The sequence below is a fragment of the Hibiscus syriacus genome, unplaced genomic scaffold (genome assembly GCF_006381635.1).
Source record: "Hibiscus syriacus cultivar Baekdansim isolate YM2019G1 unplaced genomic scaffold, ASM638163v2 tig00009054_pilon, whole genome shotgun sequence".
NCBI classification, from domain to species: Eukaryota; Viridiplantae; Streptophyta; class Magnoliopsida; order Malvales; family Malvaceae; genus Hibiscus; species Hibiscus syriacus.
The window spans coordinates 1-22,098 of NW_024062186.1; the positions used below are offsets into that span (position 1 = coordinate 1).

The following is a 22,098-nucleotide window of genomic DNA, read 5'->3' on the forward strand; positions in this document are numbered from 1 at the left end:
CAAATTCACGTTGCGAATTTGACTTTTGTGTTGCGAATTTGACTTTTGTGTTGTGAATTTGACTATCGCGTTGCGAATTTGACTATTGCGTTGCGAAATTGAATTTGTGTTGCGAATTTGACTATCGCGTTGCGAATTTGACTATCACGTTGCGAATTTGACTATCGTGTTGCGAATTTGACTTTTGCGTTGCGAATTTGACTTTCGCGTTGCGAATTTGACTTTGTGTTGCGAATTTGACTATCGCGTTGCGAATTTGACTATCGCATTGTGAATTTGGCTTATGTGTTGCGATTTACAAATTCGCGTTGCGATTACAGATTCGCGTTGCGAAATTGGAAACTGGGTTGCGAAATTGGAGTTCGCGTTGCGAATTTGTTGGTCATTTTGACAAATCCAAAAAAAGTTGGTTAAATTCGTATATTATAAGGAATTTTCGGCCACTGATGTTATTTTCTCTTCTTTCAATCTCCATATCTATATCAATATATGTCTAAATTTAAATAAATATAAAAAATATTAATAATTACTATATTTCTTTTCGAAGATAATATATATATTCAAGGGAAAAATCCCATTTTTATTCTTTTACTCCTATTAATTTCTATATTGAAATTAAGTTACTTTATTATACCTTAATTTTATTTAACCAACAATTCAAGATGTCTGTTGACAATATATTAGACTTTTATGCATGCGTCCCATCATTTTAAGCAAAGATAGATGTATTGAGATAATGATTAAGGTTGCTTTAGCTTGGCATGTTCCACAAAGACAACTTCATTCATCCAACCATAGCTGTTTCCAGCTCTACACAAATATTTTAAGCTATTGTTAATTCGTTTTTAATACACTTGTCGCCATCATATACCATGTTTTGTAAGGCCAAATTTCATTATTTAATTTACGTATTTCCTTTGGATAGATATAGAATATGCATGTAATCTAGTCACTGTCCAAATCATACACAAACCAAGTCTGACATTTTTCAACATCATTGGAGAAAAATGGGGAGTGAATTCAAAAACTTTAAAATGACTAGTCCAAATCATACACAAACCAAATCTGACATTTTTCAACATTATTGGAGAAAAATGTGGACTGAATACAATACTTTTGACACAATCATTTTGTAATAAATGTGAAGATTTTTAACGTGATCAGTATAATATATTTAATATATTGTTTTTAAAATTGTAATATATTTAATATTTATATATATTAATACAATCTATCGAGTGATTTTAACGATAAAACGAAATATTGTTTTGTTTAGAGGTTTTGGGTTCGAACAATTGTGTCTGCAGCATATATGTACGTTGTTAATAATTAAGAAAATTTTGAATATATATACCTTATAATTATTCCAAACTATTTTTTTTTAAAATATTGTATTACACGAACCAAATTACCTCAATGGTTAATAGAATGATTATTCTTATAGCTACGAGTTCGAGCAACAATGATTGTAATATGGTGATTGAACGTTCGTTATCAAATGATGAGAGTATAGAACAAATAACACTTTATAAAACCTTAGCTTAATCAAAAAATATTGTATTAATAAAAGATTTTATAGAACACTTTTTATTAAAAATATGTCATACTCGTATACTTATGATTGTATTTGTAATAATTAATTGTAGTCATAATTATACGAATTTATTGATTATAACTATAATTCAATTTTTATAATATATTGATTAGTTTTTATAATTCAATTTTTTTATTGATTAATTGTAGACAGTTATGAATTTAGAATATTTTTAGGATTAACACATATGTATTAATAAAAATAAAATTTTTGTGTGGGGTGGAAAAAAATAAAGGTGGAAACTGGAAACAACTAACAAAATAAATAAAATTTCGAAGAAAATTCGAAATAATATTAAGTTTTCCTTCGTATTTTTTAAATAATTTTTTTGCCTATTTTGGCAATTCGGGTTTGGATGTGTTAGATTCGAGAACAATGGCCCATGCAAGTTGAATTTAGCAACACACAGTACATCAAAACTGTGGGCTGAGCTTTTTCCCAAGGCTCTGCTCAGCCCAATACATGTGCTAAGTGCCCAGAACATTCATAATAAGGTAATTCTATAAATCATAATCGATTATTGTGTTTTAGTCACTTTTTTTTTATAAAAAATTAAGTTATTCTAAGACATTTATTTTTACTCATATAATGATCTTAATTTATGTTTGTGTTTTTTCACTTTTGGCCACTGATTTAAAAAAACATAAGATATGGTCACTTTTATTATTTTAATTAAGATATGACCACTTTCGTTTTCATTTAATTAAGATGTGTCATCACGAGTTAATTGTTGTTAACAATTAACATAATATGTGACGTGATAGTTGATATAATCACTCATTTAGTCCATGTTGTTTACCTATTCTCTTCATTTATTCGTTATTTTAAAAATCTAACATAAAATATATTTTAAATAAAAATAAATATTTCTAAATTAATTTAATAATAAAATATATTTAATAAGTTAATATATAAAATATTATGAATTTAAGTATTTATACATTAAGATATAAAAAAATATACAACATTTTGTCTACTTTAAACAGAGCAATGGTTTTGGCTTAATGGTTGAATATATGTTTACTTTTTTAAGTGACCAATGTTTAAATCTTTCTTGCCCCAATTTATTAAAATTATGATTAAATTGAGAGAATATGTAAATAACAGAGATCGAATGTGTGATTATATTAAAATATTAACTGTTGTTAACGGCGGTTAACTCGAGGATAATCACATTTTAATTAAATAAAAATAAAAGTGAACATATCTTATATTTTTTAAAATCAACAACTAATAATAAATAATACCCAAATATAAGTGATCATCCGTAACAAAAGTAAGAAAATTTTACACTATTGAGATTAAGATGGTTCGTTGGGCAAATAAGACAAACGAAAAGAAAATTAAAGAAATATAAGTGCTGAAAAGTTAATTCAAGACTTAAGTTATGTATTACACTATTTTAGAATTTGTCATACTCTCGTAACTATTTCTATAAAATATACTAAATAATTGAAATTTATTATATTTTTATGACAAGTTTCTTATAATGTTTATCCAATTTATGAGTTATATTTTAATATATTTTATAAAATTCTTTAGGAAAATATCACAAATTCCATATATTATAACAAATAATTAAAATCTCAAAAATAAAATTTTAACACATTTTTTCAAATTTTATTTCTCGCCTATAATGCTTCTAAAATTTAAGTAGATTAAGATAGTATTTTCTTCATGGCTTAAATGTATTATTATCCCTTAAACTATACCATTTATATCGAGTTGTCTCCTAAAATGTTTTTTAGAAACATTTTTTCTTAAAGTATAAATTGATACATTGTTTGTCCCAAACTGTTAATCTCGTTAAAAAAAACATATGGGTAAATTATATATTAGTCACTTATCTATTTATACGGTTCTATTTTGGCCACCAACTATTTCTTTTTTTCAAAATCGTCACTAAACTTAAACTTTTATTTCATTTTAGTCACCCAATCTGATTCTGTTTATTTTTTAAATTTATAATAAATAAGAATTTATATTATAATCAACCATCTCTTAAAAAAAACACACACACACAAATCAGTTTACCCTACTCAATTTACCTCTGAAAGGAATTGTTTTTTAATATTATGTCTTAAACCAATAGTTTAAACATCATCTAATTCGAGTTGATAAAATGCGATTTGAGTAAAATCAATTTAACTGCAATACCCTTTCAGACTTATATTAACATTCATATTCATAGATAATCAACATAAACACCTTAAACACGGTCAATTTCAGAGAAATATTTACTGTCTCCATTTCATGACAATCATTCTACCAGAATCAATCTCATGATATTAACAAAATTATCCTACTCAAATCCCTATTACAATTAAGAAATATATTTCAATCTTCATTTTACCCGATCTTTTAACTTTACATTATATCTTTTCTATCTCCAACAACTAAAATTTACATTTATCCTTCCAAATTTAAGACCCATTGGACATCAAATTTCCCATTATAGATCACGTTAAAAAATTTAAAACAAAAATTGGATTCAAACGAAAGTTGAAAAGGAGAATCTACTTCAAATTAATCAACATATCTTTCAAATCAGCTAAATAAATTTTTAAAAGATTTTACCGTTTGTTTCCTATGAGGAAGAGAACTCTTCAATCTCCCCGTCTCCATTATTCCTAGCCATTGTCTTTTCCGATTCTTTCTTTGTTTCCAACCATTTATCGACGGCCCGACACAACCGCTTTAAGACACGAGGCGGGTCAAGTCGAGTATTCTGATCAGAATCCATAACTTGTTGAGACTCGAGCTCTTTAGCATTTTCTTCGTGGGTGTTGAAGCTTAAAGAAAGATTCGGAGCTCAGATCGAGCTCGAAATCAGTGTTGAGATCGAGCTCGAAAGAGAACGATGGAGCTTCAAAGTTTTCCATTGAAAGAATTTTCAATTTTTAACACCTTAATTTAATCCGACCCGAAAATCCATGGATTACGACATCACACGGGACCACCAAAATGGTTAACTCCAAAATTTTATTTAAAACATATACAAATCATTGATAAGTCATGCACCATACCATAAATAAAAGACCATAAATCATTGTTTGCAAAAATACGAGAGTCTCCATATACAAGCAAACACAACCAATAGTTTAAATAAAAACAGAGTTATGACTCGGAAGAATACAAGTTCCATATAAATACATGCCCCCTAACAGACTCAAGACATACTTTGAAAACGACTGATCTAGAATGTACTGGTATGATAGACTCCTTGTTAATCCCCTACTAACCTACGCACGGAAACACATTCCATATGCTGAGCTCACAAGCTTAGTGCCACGAAAATAACTATGCAGTACTACATGCATCCATTACATGAACATGCCCATGTGTAAAGTCATGAATATGCATAAGCAAATAGAACAACATGAGATAGGCCTAGCAATGTGGTCAGAGGAATTTTACGTGCATCTCAGACAACACGCCAAGCTATCTAGAGACAAAACAGTCTCGGGGTAAGAGCCAAAATTTTACGTGCATCGGAACTTGTCTCCCTCGTCTATTCCACCTTCTCAAGAGTTTCGGGGTGAGGATTGAAATTTTACGTGCATTGAACGCTCACATCCCGAACCCACAGATACAAGCTCTCGAAAGTTGGGTACGATACAGAATTTTATGTTCATCGGATGCATACCTGATCAGACAATATCCAGATATTTCATAAATAGAGGACGATCTTCATAATGCTAGAGTAACTCGGGTGTCCTGATTGTTTCCTGAGTATCATACAAAGGGCAATCTTATGTCATCCTAACTTGCTTAATTTCTAGTTGTATTTTCAGTTAACTTAATTGTTTTCACTTTTATCGAATACTTGAAACTTGTACTGTAACATCCTCAATACCGGGTTAGTGACCAAATTGTAATATTTCAAGATTTGGTTATTTAAAATGGAATAGTTGAAAAGTTCAATGATTTATTTGGAAATATTACCTTAAAGATGCTAGTAATTATAAAAGGTATTAAAGGGTAAAAGGGTCATTTGACCAAGAAAAGAATTAAAAAATGGGATATAGTAAGGATATATACACGTGGGAAAGGAGAGATTTCTCCAGAGCTTTCTTCTTTCTTCTTCTTCTTCTTCATACGTGAAAGAGAGCCAAGCAAAGGTAAGCTTTCTGATCTGTTGATTATTTGTTAATTTAAAGTTTGAGTTTTGATCGTTAGATGATAACTAAGCTTAAGGAAAGCTTAAGTTATCTTAAAATCAAAAGATAAAAGAGTTGGGGAAGATTAAAGATTTGGAGTTCTTGAATGAAAATTTGATATAGAGTTGATAATTAGAATTAGAAGATGGATTTGACTTGTCATATATCTAGTTAAGATATATGAAGTGTTAAAAGTGAAATTAAATCATGTTGCAAAGTTGGTATAATTCTTGAATCTCATAAGGAGGATAGGATTTTGGGGTTTAAGATGAAATAAATGAGTATAAATTAGTTTAAATAGGTGTATTAGAGTTAAGAATAGAAAAAGGGATGAAATATGAAGAGTTGAGAGAATAAAGAAGGGATTTTCGTGCTCGAAGTATTATTTCTGGGTTGTGTGCATCGATGCACTCTCAAATAAATGAACATCGAATGCAATTAGTGCATCGATGCATAAGGAGTTCATCGATGCACCTGCTTAAAATGAAAACATCGAATATGATTTATGCACCGATGCATGGATAGTGCATCGATGCACCTGTCCAGGGATGCATCGATACATGGTGTAGTGCATCGATGCATGCCTTCATTAAAAGTTGAAAATGGCTTTCTTCTAGCCTATGAAGTGATAGCTTAGAATATATCAATTAGTATATTGATATATATCAATGTGTTATTATTATGTAGATATAGAATGAAAGCTTGTTCCGGAACAATTGAATAATTAGAATCAAATCAAAGCAAGCAAGGCTAAGATGAGTGCAATTTCATTGTACTTATGTTATAAAATAAGCATTAGCTTGCGATGAGCCAGTGACGGAGTTACTATGGTAAAAAGTAACTCGTAAAATGTTATTTGATTTGTGAATTCTATGTATGCATGAGTATATGTAACATGATTTATATGATTCATGATATGTGATACTGAACTACATGAATATATGAGAATATTATATCAGTGGTGTGATAGATTTGACGTGTTATTTTATGTGATACGTGTTTACCTGATCACAAGACATGAGTTATATGAAAGAGAAAGTATATGTGATACGTGAAAATGAATCATATATTTATATGAAAAGTGACATGAATTACAGGAAAGTAAACTATGTGACTATATGCACATGTGATATGTGACAGAAGAAAAGTAATATGTGATCATAAGAGCAATGAAAGTGTATAAGTGAAAATGCCCACGTTATGTGTATTGAGAGCTAGAGTATAGTTGGCATGCCAATAGTCGAGGGTTTACCTATGTTCTAAGGAACATATGGACAATTTACCTAGGTTCTTCGGGACCTATGGACAGTTACCGAGGATCTTTATGACCTCTGGATAGTTATTGAGGATCTTTATGACCTCTGGATAGGTCCTTCGGGACATTTATACGAGCTGTGGTGGCAGCATAGTGGTGCACAACCTTAATAGACTCAAGTATCTATAGTTCTCACATATGTACCATGGGCTAATAAAGATATATTATTAATAAACTGGATATGATGATATGTTTGTTTCCTTATGAAATGTTATGTGATATATGATGGTACAAATGGTAATTATAAGATTATATGACAAAAGGAATCAATAATAGTGATAAGAATGAAGATGATAATATAGTTGCTTATGTGTATTTGATTTACGATAGGATATGTTTTACATGACATGATATATATATGTTATAAGGTATATGAATGAGTATAATTGATTGACATAATGATATAATAACAAATCTATAAGATATATGATATGGATATAAAAGATCATAGGAATAGGAGATAAGAGATATGAATGATAATGGCATATATGTATGTATGTACTTGTTATATGTAAAAGTATGTGAGTTGTGTGAAATAATGGTAGTAATTGTTTATGTATGATTACTAGTTAAAGTTACATTATATGTTTATTGCCTCACTAAGTCTGTGACTTAGCGTGTAAGTGATTTACACGTAGGTACCAAGAATCGGGAAGAACAACAGCACTGCTAGAAGATCACATCAGAAGTAACTGTTAAAGTATGTATTTTGATGGCGTATAGTGTAATGGCATGTAAGAAAAGTGTTAGTTACAAATGCTCTGATCAGTTTTGTCTTGTTTTGGTTAACTCGTGTACATTAACAATGTTATTTTAAAAAAATCTTTAAATTTCCTTGGTTTTCGTTAAAAGTTAAAGTTTGAAAAGTCAATGTGAAACCTCAGACTTGTATCCGGGTCGGATACGGGTTGAGGGAGTTACATTTAATGGTATCAGAGCTACGGTTTAGTCGATTCTCGACATAAACCGAAGTCTAGAGTGTCTTATAAAGTATTAATGCTAATAAAATAGTGAAAACTTCTGATATGATATAATAGTAAGTATGTTGTTTTGGTGATAGAATGATATGATTATGTTTTTATAGATGTCCGGACATGATAGTTCTCGAGGTTAAGCGGGAGATGATTGGCCTGCTGAAAGTAGTAATTCACCTGCCCTGGCCCGACAAGGTGAAGAGCAGGCACCTTTTGGAGTGCCTATAGCTGATCAAGATGTGTTCTTTAGAACATTAGATGCAGTATTGACGCGTTTCCAACCTTCTGCTACTTCAACTCCAAGAATGAATGTTGCAAAGGAGTTGAAGGGTTTAGGAGCTCCAGAGTTTAGGGGTGAAGCCGAAGAAGATCCTGTTACCGCAGACCTTTGGCTTAATGATGTAAAAGTTATGTTAGAAGGACTTCACTGTTCTAATGTGGAGAAATTAGATGGAGTGGTCTCTTTGCTTCATGGGCAAGCTAGAATTTGGTGGACGAATATTACTTTGAGACTGACAAGTGATCAAGTGACCTGGTCTTTATTCTTAGAAGAATTTAAGCACAAGTATATAGGAGACCAGTTTATTCGGAAAATAAAGCAAGAATTCTTGAATCTAAAACAGATGAATCGCACAGTGTATGAGTACGAGTGTGAGTTTAATAAGTTAAGTCGTTTTGCGACTGAGTTGGTTCCAACAAAGAAGGATGCATGTGAGTGGTTTGTAGAGGGTTTACTCCCGAGGTTGAAAGAAATGTTAATAGTGTTGAACTTGTCTTCGTTTCAAGAAATAGTAAATCGTGCTAAAGCTCTAGAGAGAGCTCAGAATGAAAGGTTTGGGGATCAAAGAATCCAACCCTCTAAAAGAACAGGGGCTTCATCGAGTTCTGCACCACCCAAGAGAGGTAGAGATTCTGGTTTTCATTCTCAGGCAAGGACTGGATCGGTGGTATCCTCCCTTAGAGAATCAAATCAGACAAACCCAATTAGTAGGGTCTGGTGATGGAAGAGCACAACAGAGACATTTTCAGACTTGTGGAAGATATCACGGTGGGACGCGTAGAGTTAAATCTGGATCTTGTTTTCGATGCGGGGAAACCAGACATTTCATGAGAGATTGTCCATTGGGGATAGAAGAGCATGCACAGTTGGATCGATCTGCTTCTATGTCTCAAAGAGGAAGGGTTAGAGGAAGAGGCGGAAGTTAACCTGAATCCTCTACTCAACAGGAAATAAGTTCCACTGCTCGAATGTATAATATTAATACCAATGAAGATTTTGATGATCCAGAGATAATAGTAGGTATTTTTCTATTATACAGTAAATGCATTATGATATTGGTTGATCCGAGTTGTATATATACATGAGTAGTGAATGGGTGAGAGAATTGAGAATTGTAGATAAAAGTCATTTGTAGTAATATTAAAGTGACAAATTTAGTAAGGCACAGTGCTCAAGTAAATTAGATATGTTGGGGATGTTCCATTCAGATTTAGGGAATTGAATTCTTTGTTAACCTAATGGAGTTATTCTTCAAGGGATTAGAAGTAATATTGGAGATGGACTAGTTATATAGTTAGTATGAAAATGATAATTGTAAATTAGGAAGAGGTACAACTAATCAGCTTAGACGGAGTGGAAATGTCAGTGTTGAAGGATATATGTTATGAGGAAAAATATTAAAAGAGCAAGTGATAGGAGTATGTTTTGGAAGAGTTTGGGGAATATATATATATATATATATATATATATATATATATATATATATATATATATATATATATCTGTGATTAGTTTATAAGAAAAAGATAAATGAAATGTTTGAATTTGAATCAAGAAAAAGAAAAAGGAAAGAATGTTTAACAAGTTAAGGAAATAAATGATGAGTTATTTTGATTAGAAAGAACATATATGTGGATGATTTGATGAAGGTTTACATTTTTTTAGAGAAGTGGGTTGAATAGCAAAGTAATGTGAGAATGAATGTATTAAAGTTAAAGGATTTATATGTTTGATGGAAGTTAAAGATTTAACAGAAAAGTTTGAAATGAAAAGGGATAATATATTTTGACTGAATAAGAATTTTACAAGGGATAAGGTTGTGCAAGTAGTGTTAAATATCATAATTATGGAAATACGATATGGAAGGTTATTTAAAGAAATGAAAAGAATTGAGTTTAAAGGATCAGATATGAGAGAGACTATATGGAAGGGTAGATGATAAGTTCGATATAGAAGTGAAGGAAATGCGCAAGGTGATATGAAAAGATTGTTTGATTTTGTAAAATATATGTTTAATCATATTTGAAGAAGATTTAAGATTATATTCTCGGTTAAATGATAATGAAATAAGAGTTTGGTTACTGTCTACGGGATGAGTAACATTATATGAATTTTATGAAGGTCAAAGAAAAATGTAAACAATTGAAATAGTGGAAAAGATAGATAAAGATTGGATTCTTTGGAAATTGAAGGCAAATCACTGATTATAAATTACGAAGGAATAAGTTGAAAAAAAGTAACATGAGAACATTAGAAGATATGTTCTTATCAAGATGTACAGTGAAAAATTTGAGGACGAATTTTCTTTAAATGAGGGGAGATTTGTAACATCCTCAATACCGGGTTAGTGACCAAATTGTAATATTTCAGGATTTGGTTATTTAAAATGGAATAGTTGAAAAGTTCAATGATTTATTTGGAAATATTACCTTAAAGATACTAGTAATTATAAAAGGTATTAAAGGGTAAAATGGTCATTTGACCAAGAAATGAATTAAAAAATGGGATATGGTAAGGATATATACACTTGGGAAAGGAGAGATTTCTCCAGAGCTTTCTTCTTTCTTCTTTTTCTTCTTCATACGTGAAAGAGAGCCAAGCAAAGGTAAGTTTTCTGATATGTTGATTATTTGTTAATTTAAAGTTTGGGTTTTGATCGTTATATGATAACTAAGCTTAAGGAAAGCTTAAGTTATCTTAAAATCAAAAGATAAAAGAGTTAGGGAAGATTAAAGATTTGGAGTTCTTGAATGAAGTTTTGATATAGAGTTGATAATTAGAATTGGAAGTTAGATTTGACTTGTCATCAATCTAGTTAAGATATATGAAGTGTTAGAAGTGGAATTAAATCATGTTGCAAAGTTGGTATAATTCTTGAATCTCATAAGGAGGATAGGATTTTGGGGTTTAAGATGAAATGAGTATAAATTAGTTTAAATAGGTGTATAAGAGTTAAGAATAGAAAAAGGGATGAAATATGAAGAGTTGAGAGAATAAAGAAGGGATTTTCGTGCTCGAAGTATTATTTCTGGGTTGTGTGCATCGATGCACTCTCAAATAAATGAACATCGAATGCAATTAGTGCATCGAAGCATAAGGAGTTCATCGATGCACCTGCTTAAAATGAAAACATCGAATATGATTTATGCACCGATGCATGGATAGTGCATCGATGCACCTGTCCAGGGATGCATCGATACATGGTGTAGTGCATCGATGCATGCCTTCATTAAAAGTTGAAAATGGCTTTCTTCTAGCCTATGAAGTGATAGCTTAGAATATATCAATTAGTATATTGATATGTATCAATGTGTTATTTTTATGTAGATATAGAATGAAAGCTTGTTCCGGAACAATTGAAGAATTAGAATCAAATCAAAGCAAGTAAGGCTAAGGTGAGTGCAATTTCATTGTACTTTGTTATAGAATAAGCATTGGCTTACGATGAGCCAGTGAAAGAGTTACTATGGTAAAAAGTAACTCGTAAAATGTTATTTGATTTGTGAATTCTATGTATGCATGAGTATATGTAACATGATTTATATGATTCATATGATATGTGATACTGAACTACATGAATATATGAGAATATTATATCAGTGGTGTGATAGATTTGACGTGTTGTTTTATGTGATACGTGTTTACCTGATCACAAGACATGAGTTATATGAAAGAGAAAGTATATGTGATACGTGAAAATGAATCAGATATTTATATGAAAAGTGACATGAATTACAGGAAAGTAAACTATGTGACTATATGCACATGTGATATGTGGCAGAAGAAAAGTAATATGCGATCATGAGAGCAATGAAAGTGTATAAGTGAAAATGCCCATGTTATGTGTATTGAGAGCTAGAGGTATAGTTGGCATGCTAAGAGTCGAGGGTTTACCTATGTTCTAAGTAACATATGGACAGTTTACCTAGGTTCTTCGAGACCTATGGACAGTTACCGAGGATCTTTATGACCTCTGGATAGTTACCGAGGATCTTTATGACCTCTGGATAGGTCCTTCGGGACATTTATACGAGCTGTGGTGACAATATAGTGGTGCACAACCTCAATAGACTCAAGTATATATAGTTCTCACATGTGTACCATGGGCTAATAAAGAGATAATATTAATAAACTGGATATGATGATATGTTTGTTTCCTTATGAAATGTTATGTGTGATATATGATGGTACAAATGGTAATTATAAGATTATATGATAAAAGGAATCAATAATAGTGATAAGAATGAAGATGATAATATAGTTGCTTATGTGTATTTGATTTACGATAGGATATGTTTTACATGACATGATATATATGTTATAAGGTATATATGAATGAGTACAATTGATTGACATAATGATATAATAACAAATCTATAAGATATGATATGGATATAAAAGATCATAGGAATAGGAGATAAGATATATGAATGATAATGACATATATGTATGTATGTACTTGTTATATGTAAAAGTATGTGAGTTGTATGAAATGATGGTAGTAATTATTTATGTACGATTACTAGTTAAAGTTACATTATATGTTTATTGACTCACTAAGTCTATGACTTAGCGTGTAAGTGATTTACACGTAGGTACCGAGAATCGGGAAGAACAACATCACTGCTAGAAGATCAGATCAGAAGTAACTGTTAAAATATGTATTTTGATGGTGTATAGTGTTGACATGTAAGAAAAGTGTTAGTTACAAATGCTCTGATCAGTTTTGTCTTGTTTTGGTTAACTCGTGTACAGTAACAATGTTATTTAAAAAAATTCTTTAAATTTCCTTGGTTTTCGTTAAAAGTTAAAGTTTTAAAAGTCAATGTGACACCTCAAACTTTTATCCGGGTCGGATACGGGTTGAGGGAGTTACATGTACGATCTCGAAACACCCAAAACAAAGGAACCAATTTGCCCAAAAATTAACAATAATATAGATACTTCCTCAACAATGTTGATACTGACCCTTGGTGAGTATCGATACCAAAAATGGTTTTGATGTTATGAGGAATGCCTTAGTATCGATACCCCAAGTAGAGGAGTATCGATACACTATTATTGGTATCAATACTCCCATGAGTATCGGTACCAAAATTGGCCACTGGAATCCTAAACTTGCCATCGGTATCGATTCCACCCATTGAGTATCGTGACCAGACAATGAGTGTCAATACTCTTTGAGGAAGTATCAATATCGCCCTTACAAATGACCCTTGTTTTACACTACACGAAGAACAATATCAGTACTGTTATTCTAGTATCGATACTGACGACCTGAAGTATAACATCCCAAAAGTCGGGTCAATGACCAAAATGGAATTTTTGGTAATTTAGTGACCAATCTCAGAAAGATTGGAAGTTTAGGGATTTTAATGAAAAGTGTTGGATTTAATAACAAAGTTTGGAAGTAATAAGGGTATTATGGTCATTTCTTAAGAAAGATTTTATTTCCCTTTATAAAGGGTAATAAGCACGTGGGAAAGGAAAGAATTCTCCAGAGCTTTCTTTCTTTCTTCTTCTTCTCCAGCCGTGAGCTTCAAGAGAAAAGGTGAGTTTTCTGAATTCTTGATTATTTGTGGAATTAAAGGTTGGGTTTTGATCATTAGATAATAACTAATCTTAAGGAAGCTTAAGTTATCTTAAAAATCAAAATATAAAAGAGTTACGAAAGATTAAAGAAAATGGGTTTCAAAGAGAATTTCTGAAAAGAGTTAATAAATGAACGTAGAGATGGAATTTGACTTGTCATATGTGTGAATAAGAAGTTATAAGTGTTAAATCAAAGTTTGGATAACATGGAAAATTGGGAATGATTATTAAGTTTAAGAATCATGAAGAGATATGAAAGATAAAGATAGCTTATATGGATATAAGTTAGTTTATAAAGTGGTAGTTGAGTTTAATGACATGATAAGGGTTTAAAATAGAAGAATTGAGTATATAGTTGATGATTTTCGGGCTTGAATACAATTTCTGGGCATGATGCATCGGTACACATTCAATATGTACCGATGCACTCTTAAAAGAAGAAACATCGAATGCCCAGAATGCATCGGTGCAGTTTGAGTGTGCACCGATGCACCAAGACAAATTTTGAAGGTGCGTCGATGCATTAAGGGGTGCATCGATGCATGAGAATTCGAAGCTATTTTGTGTATCGATGCACATATAGTGCATCGATACACCCGTAAGGAAAAATGTGAATATGGGTTTATTAAGTTCGTTTAAGTTGCTAGTATCAAATTACAAGATGTAGGTATCTAATAATTCTCTTAAAATGTATAATTATGTAGATTCAGAGCCTAATCAAGTTCCAGAATCATTGACAAGTAAGATCGATCAAGGGGGAAAGATAAGAGATTGAAATTGACTAGTGAGGCCAGATGAGTGCATACAAGTTAGTTATGATGTTTAATGAAAAGAAGACTTGCGACAAGTCTATTTCCTATATTAGAAGGCATGAATGTATGATCATATGAATATGTTTGATTTGGGTATATGTGATATATTATAGTATGTATTAAATGATTTATGTGAATGTATGTAGTGAGATAAGTTATAGGAATTAAAAGAAATGATCTATATGATTTCATGGGAATGTGAAATAGGTTTTATGATAGGTGACCATAAATGTTACATAGTAAATGTGACCAATTATAAGAATCAATATAATAGATTTATATGACTACATGAGAAGGGTGATGAGTTAAATAATATTAGACTATAGAGTAATATGAGAATAATATATTAGTGAAGGGAATGGAGTATAAATGATGATGCCAAACTATAATAGAAGTGTTATAGAGAAGAAGTATACTTACAGAGAATTATGGTATAGGAGTTATATAAAAATTTAACTAAATAAATAGATTAAACTGATATAAATGAAAAATGAGATAAGTTAGGTAGCATTTACATATGAGATAAAATAAGATTATATGAATAAGTAGCATAAATGACATAAGGAAAACTTATGTGTTATATGATTTAAGCATTGAAATGAACAAAAGATATATTTAGTTGAAGTTATTCGGTGATATGAGTATATGACATTACTATAAGGTTTAGATGAAATACTATACATGAATAAATGTGATTGTGGGAGAAATGATAGAAATTATATGAGAACATGTATATGTGAATTAGCTTGATAATTAGGTAAATATATATGAAATCATAACTATGAACTATGCGATGTGAAAGTAATCTATATGATTATATGTTATATGAATACAAGAACATGAGATATATGACTATGTGATTATATAAAAATGTGATAATGACCTATGTGCAAAAACTACGAGACTACGTGCCTAGGTAATATGAATATGTGAACATGTGAAATGACATAAATGATAATGCCCATGTTATGTGTTATGAGAGCTAGAGGTATAGTTGGCATGCCAAGAGTCGAGGGTCTACGCAGTCCTTCGGGACATATATGTATCATTTGGAACATCTATGAGGTCTTTTAAGACACATACTTGGTCCTTGGAATATGTATATGGTTCTAAAGGAATTTTCTACGTGGTCCTTAGGGACGTCTTATATGGCACTTCGGTGCATTTCTACGTGGCACTTCGGTGCAATTCTACGTGGCACTTCAGTGCATTTATATGAGCTGTGGTGACAGCATTAGTGCACAACCTCTATAGAGTCACATATCTATAGTTCTCACATGTGTACATGGGCTAATAAAGAAGATGATATAAAAGAACCTTGTATGATATTATGTGCTTTGTTTGTAATCTTTATGATGGGAAATGATATATGCGATATGATGTTGATGTGTATATAGCTTGGTTAAGAAGAATAGGTACAAGGACATCTGACTAAAAGATAAAGAATGAAAATAAGAATATGTGTGTATTACATACGCTTTATATATATATATATATATGCGTTTATGTTTGGAAGCATTTCATGGTTTATCATGATTACATGAAATGTGTATAATAGGAATTAGTTATGATATACTATAATCAATTTATTTATGCCTCACTAAGTCATCAACTTAGCGTGTGAATGTTTCACACATAGGTTCCAGAAAGCTAGAAGGAAGGTTAAGAGGAGCAAGACAGGTCAACATCTCCTTTACAAAAATTTCAGATCAGAAAATAGAGGATTTAAATGACTTTGGTTATTTTAAATATAGTTGGCATGTACTAATTGGTTGAGTTAAATATGCTCTGATTGATTTTGGTTATTGTAGTCAATTTATGTAACTAAACTGTTTTTACTTTAATGAAAGTTTTAAATTTTCTTTGAATTTTGTCAAGAGTCAAAGTTTGAAAAATCAGTGTGATACCTCAGACTCGTATCCGAGTCGGGTACGGGTTGGGGGCATTACATGAAGTGTCTTGTTTTAGGCACAAAATTTTATCTAAGTCCCACCCATTCACTTTCCTAAGACAATCAAATGTTATCAAAGTCTTACTTAGGGTCTTAGAGGTCAAAAGGAGTCATCTTCATGCTTATAAACATCAAACGTAAAATATACCATGGATTAAACTAGCATCATTCATGAACTTAACTAGCCAATTCATGCACATATAACAGTCTACATGTGGTATGGACAAGTTAGAATCGTGTTACCTTGATCCTTAGCTGCTGAAAACGTCTTTAACTTAACAAGGATCAAATTCTCTTTGCCTCCAACTTTGGAATTCTCTTCCTTCTCATGCACTAATCAAAACAAGGAAAATGAGTTACCAACTCATTTTGGAACTTAGGATGGTGTTAGAAATAATCCTACAACTCATAAATATCCTAAAAAATGGATTAAAATGCTAAGGTTCCATAAACCCCACTAAAACCCACCTTAGAAAAACTAAGCCAAATCTTATAAACATGGGCTTGAATGGAAGCTTGGGGAATGTATATTATAGTTCTTACCTTGGAATTCTCAAGGGATGCTTGGAATTCTTAAAGCTTTAATCTTTGTGTGGCTCTTGAAGAAGAAAAAATAAGATGAAGGATGGAGAGGAAGAGACAACAAAGGGATGAAAAAAGAGGGGGAGCTTGCTAGACGTGATATCATCCCAATTTAATGGGATTTAACTTTGATTCAAAAAAATGGGTTAATTTCTCATTTGGTCCTTCCCCTTTCATGGTAAGTTTAAAAACACATATTTTTCATAGTTTATTAGGCTTGACACCAAGGCCAAACACGAAAATTCTTGGACCAAGGTTTCCTTGCAACTAATGGACTTATTTAAAACCTCTCTCGGGTTAGCTTGGAACTCATAACCTGGGATTCAGGGCGTTACAACTTTCTCCTCCTAAGAAGAAATTTCATCATCAAAATTTACCTGAATAGAAGAGATGAGGATACTAAAGTTGCATATCATTCTCAGGTTCCCAGTTGCATCCTCTACGCCATGGTTCCTCCACAGGACTTTCACCAAAGGTATTCTTTTGCTCCTCAATTCTTTGATGCTTCTATCAAGGATTCTGATTGGTTCTTCATCGTAAGTCAAGTCCTGCCTTACTTCAACTTGCTCAAGAGGTATGACGTGGGATGAATTATATAGGTATCTTTGAAGCATGGAAAGGTGGAACACATTGAGGATGTGCTCTAGCTCTATATATAACGCTAATCGATAGGCCACTGGCCCAACCCTCTCTAACACTTCATATGGTCTAATGAATCGTGGGGTCAACTTACATTTGCGTCCAAACCGAAGTATTTTTTTTCGTAGAGAAACCTTAAGGAATACTTTGTCTCCTATCGGGAACTCTATATCTTTGCGCTTCAGGTCGGCATACGACCTCTATCTGTTAGAAGCCTCTTTTAGTCGGCTCTGAATCAACTGAAATTTTTATTTGGTTTCCCGGATCAAGTTGGGGCTTATGATCTTACCCTCACTGAGTTCGGTCCAACACAATGAAGTTCTACACTTGTGCCCAGACAAGGCTTCATAGAGGGGCATCTGGATGATTGTTTAATAACTGTTGTTGTATGGGAACTCCACCAAAGGCAAATGATCTTTCCAACTGTCCTGAAGATCTATAATTGTCAAAGGGCCATCTAGATGGTGATCCGTGCCTTTTTACCATGTTGTCAAAGGGTGTTAGATCGGTAAATTTAGGACGATCGGTGTTTGACAGGTAATTATTTAATGGTCAGATATTTTTGGGTAAAAACGCCCTTGCTTCCTTTTGTGTTTTAAAGGTTTTTATGGGTTGGTGTAGCATTTACGGAGGGATTTGATCTTGTTTGATATGTTTAATGAATTTGGTGGATTGGGGGAAGGATAGAGCAAATCCAAACCTCCATAGTTAAAATATGAAAATGTTGAAAGATTTTGTTTTAAAGCTCTAAATTTGATAAAATAATTATTTTGCCCTTCTATTTTTTTTTGAAGTACTTCAATTTTTAATGTTTCATTTTAGGTTAAAATAAAAAATTCCTATTTTAAAGCGTTAATTATATATTAACTAATAGTTTTTATCTATAAAATAAAATTTTATCCCAAAATAAAATATTAGAGATTAAAATGCTTAAGAAAAAAAATAAATGACAAAATGACTATTTTAGTGATCGTTGAGATTATTTTTGGCATTATGTCATTTAGATATTATAATTTGTATAAAAATATTATATAAATATAAAAATGGTTTAAATATGATTATTGTGAAAAATAATATAAACATATATAATAAGAATATACGATTTGTAAGGTTTATATAGAATGCTTTTGCTGATAGTTATTCTCTTGGTGACCTTAATGGTCCACCCACTAACTATAATGTGTGTTGAGAAATATTGGACCACCCTTTTGGTTTCACAGTGTCATGCAAACTCTTCAATTGCAACCAAAAAAATGGAGAAATCATTAAGCTTGCAAGAAAAGAAAAACAAATCAATGGCTGGAATCAAGTTTCTTGGAGAAGTGGAGGGTTGTAAATGATTCAAATGAAAATTTTGAAGAAGTTGCATTAAGAGGCGAGAAGAGAAATGATTATATATGCGCTTTGGGCTCGAAATTGGCAACTTGGCGTACTTGTTTATATATATATGGTTTTATAAAAAAATTCATCAACTGAACTTGATGATAAAGTGTTATTTTCTTTTAAGGTAGTAATTGCATCTGTAGAATGTATGTACGTGTTAATATGTATTGATAACGTACACACATCTTACATATATAATTGTTTAAACATGAGATCTCTAAAAAATATTATTTTATTATTGATATCGTTGGATGGATCGTACATTATAAGTTGAATCATCAAAAAAAGTAATCAATGGTTAATTATAATATTATTCTTTATATAAATTTTGAGTTCAAGTAATTACGTTTGTAGGTGTGTATATGTTTGTTGTCAATTAGATATTCTAACTTGTAAATCACATGTTTGATTTGGATTATTATCTAATAGTTTATAAGTAAATACTTAAACAAAATATAATTGAGAAAAAAGTATAAACAGTTGGTTTTTATTTAAAATAATATTTTTATAAAACTTCATGTCAAAATCAAAACTTTACAATGCTTATAAAATATTACTTTTAAATTTGAATGTTAGTTCCCAAGTACTAAACTGAACACTAATCAATTCATGGGAATAATTTTAGGTTTAAATAATTTTTTTGTATTATATTAGATATTAAACCCAATACACAAAAACTTATTTAAAATATTTTAATAATTAGTAGTTTAAAATTATTTACATTTTAAAATTTTAAGATATATTTTTTAAAAAACAACTTATTTCTACTTAACTTAAAAATACAGTAGAAAACAATTGTTTTTTAAATAAAGTAATTTTCCGCGAAACATAAATGTTTCCTCAACCTCTTTGTCTGTAAAGGTATTTTTATTTAATTTTATCTCATTATATGCTTTTTGCTGGAATCAATCGTCGAGAAAAGCAAGATCCTACTTTCACTTGCCGAACTGTTAGACAAAACGAGAGTGAAATCAGGGCACAAGAAAAGTGCCCAGTTTTTTAAGGGCTTCAGAATTCTGCTCTTTTTTTTTTCAAAGTTGTAACCTTTATCCAGCTTTACCAACGTAATTCCTTGTTTTCCTCTTGATTTTAGCTTCTGGGTGTTACTTGAACTTCCAAATTAAGTTCTGGCTACGTTGAAAATCTCTAATTTATCACTGTTTTAGTTCTGGGGTTATTGATTTTTTTATGTCAACTGGACGACTGTAAATTATATAACAAAGACTGTTTTTCTTGCTTTGAGATTGATTTCAGTTTTCGATTTTTGAAGTGTTTATTATTGAATTTACTGTCAGACTTTGCTTATCCTTTTGTTTGGAACCAGAAAGGTTATTACTGGTTAGTTATGAAATATGTTGGAAAGTAAGTTTAGATGCAAGAACGTAGGGTTTTTTTTTATGTGCTTGATCTCTTTTGTGTCAAGCTGACCATGTTTCACTACCCTGAATTGTTGAAAGGTTGAATATTATTTATGGTTTGAGTTCACAGGTTCTCCATGCTTATTTAACCATCCCAATAAAAATGTAGGCACTAGGCAATGAAAAGAAGGTTTAATTTTGAATTTTGTGTACTTTTTTGTTTGAAATTCAACAAAATGTAAAACTTTGAAGTTGAAGCAATTCATGCAATTACATTATGTTTGGAAGGAGGGAGAGTAGATAAGGGTAGAGTGGAAAAGAGTGAAAGGACCACTCTATCATGTTTGGGAGCTTTTCTTATTGTTATTTAAATGGAGAGAAATCCCCTCAAAACCTCACATTTTGATGTTTCCTCTAATCAGAATATGTCGGTTACCATACGTAGACGCCATACTTTGTTTTTTTTTTTGATAGAAGTTGGAGGTCTCATTAAAAACTCCCTTCGTATTCTTCCACATACTTAGAAGTATGTTGAAGAACAAGGAAGGGAGAAAAGAGTGCCTCATATTTTATTAAATATAATATTAAGTACATGAGGTAACACCAAACCCACATGCGGGAATAAACAACAATACAACCCATATCACCTAGAAATCTTACATCGTCAACCAAAAAGCCCCTAAATCACCTCAAGATGTAAGATAACATAACAAAAAAACCAACAATTACAACCACAAACTTAAAAACGCCTCTGAATACAGCAGCCGAACAATCACAACCCAATTGGAGGATCAAGTTCTAAAGAAATATCGCAATCTTCAGGAACCCAAGAATTAGGTTTGAAGGAAGGATCAACTTCATGCACCAAGATTTTGAATAAATGATCCCCGACCTTCAACTCCAACAACTCATTAATTCTCACTTGAGCATTTGTGAGTATTTGGATTTTAGCCCGATCAAAAGACGAAGGGAACTCACAACTGTTATCGATTGCTATTAACTTGCCCCACTTAGTAGCTATGTTTTTGAAAGTATCCCAATTCCAAGCGTGAAAAGGAATACCTTCGCAAACTAGCCAAACGCGCCGGCTCTCCACCACAAGGCTCTCAGACCAAGTTTCCACTCTGGAAAACCATTCTGCAAGAGTTTCTAACTTTTCATCCTTCACGCATCTCAACGAATTAGAATCTTCAAAAACCATTAGAACTACGTTTCCAGCAGCTCTCATAAGCGTGAAACCCGCTAGTCCTTTGGCTTGTATTTGGTTAGCAAGATTACCAATCTTGATAAAGTTCTTGCACCACCCCACAAGACAGTTAGACAACACATGAAGTTTATCTGCGTCCACAACACCCTCAACTTCACAGTGTTTAATCGTCGGAAAAACTTCCAGCCCCGACTTACTATGAACAACTTTCGAGGACTTTCGCCAGTAAGACTGCCGGGGTTTATGTTTAG

General features: G+C 31.7%; 1 protein-coding gene across 2 annotated transcripts in view; it reads left to right on the forward strand.

Moving 5' to 3' along the window:
• The first annotated feature begins 8,269 nt into the window (after positions 1-8,269).
• The window catches only part of LOC120203134 (NADP-specific glutamate dehydrogenase-like), a 29,673-nt gene continuing 15,844 nt past the window's right edge, over positions 8,270-22,098 (forward strand). Inside the window, exons 1-2 of one of the 2 annotated variants that reach the window (XM_039203482.1) lie at positions 8,270-8,282; positions 11,059-11,065. The gene's annotated coding sequence lies outside the window, so the exon portion shown is untranslated. Of the gene's footprint in view, positions 8,283-11,058; positions 11,066-20,219; positions 20,347-22,098 lie in introns of those variants that run through there. The other variant, XM_039203483.1, reaches the window with a different exon arrangement.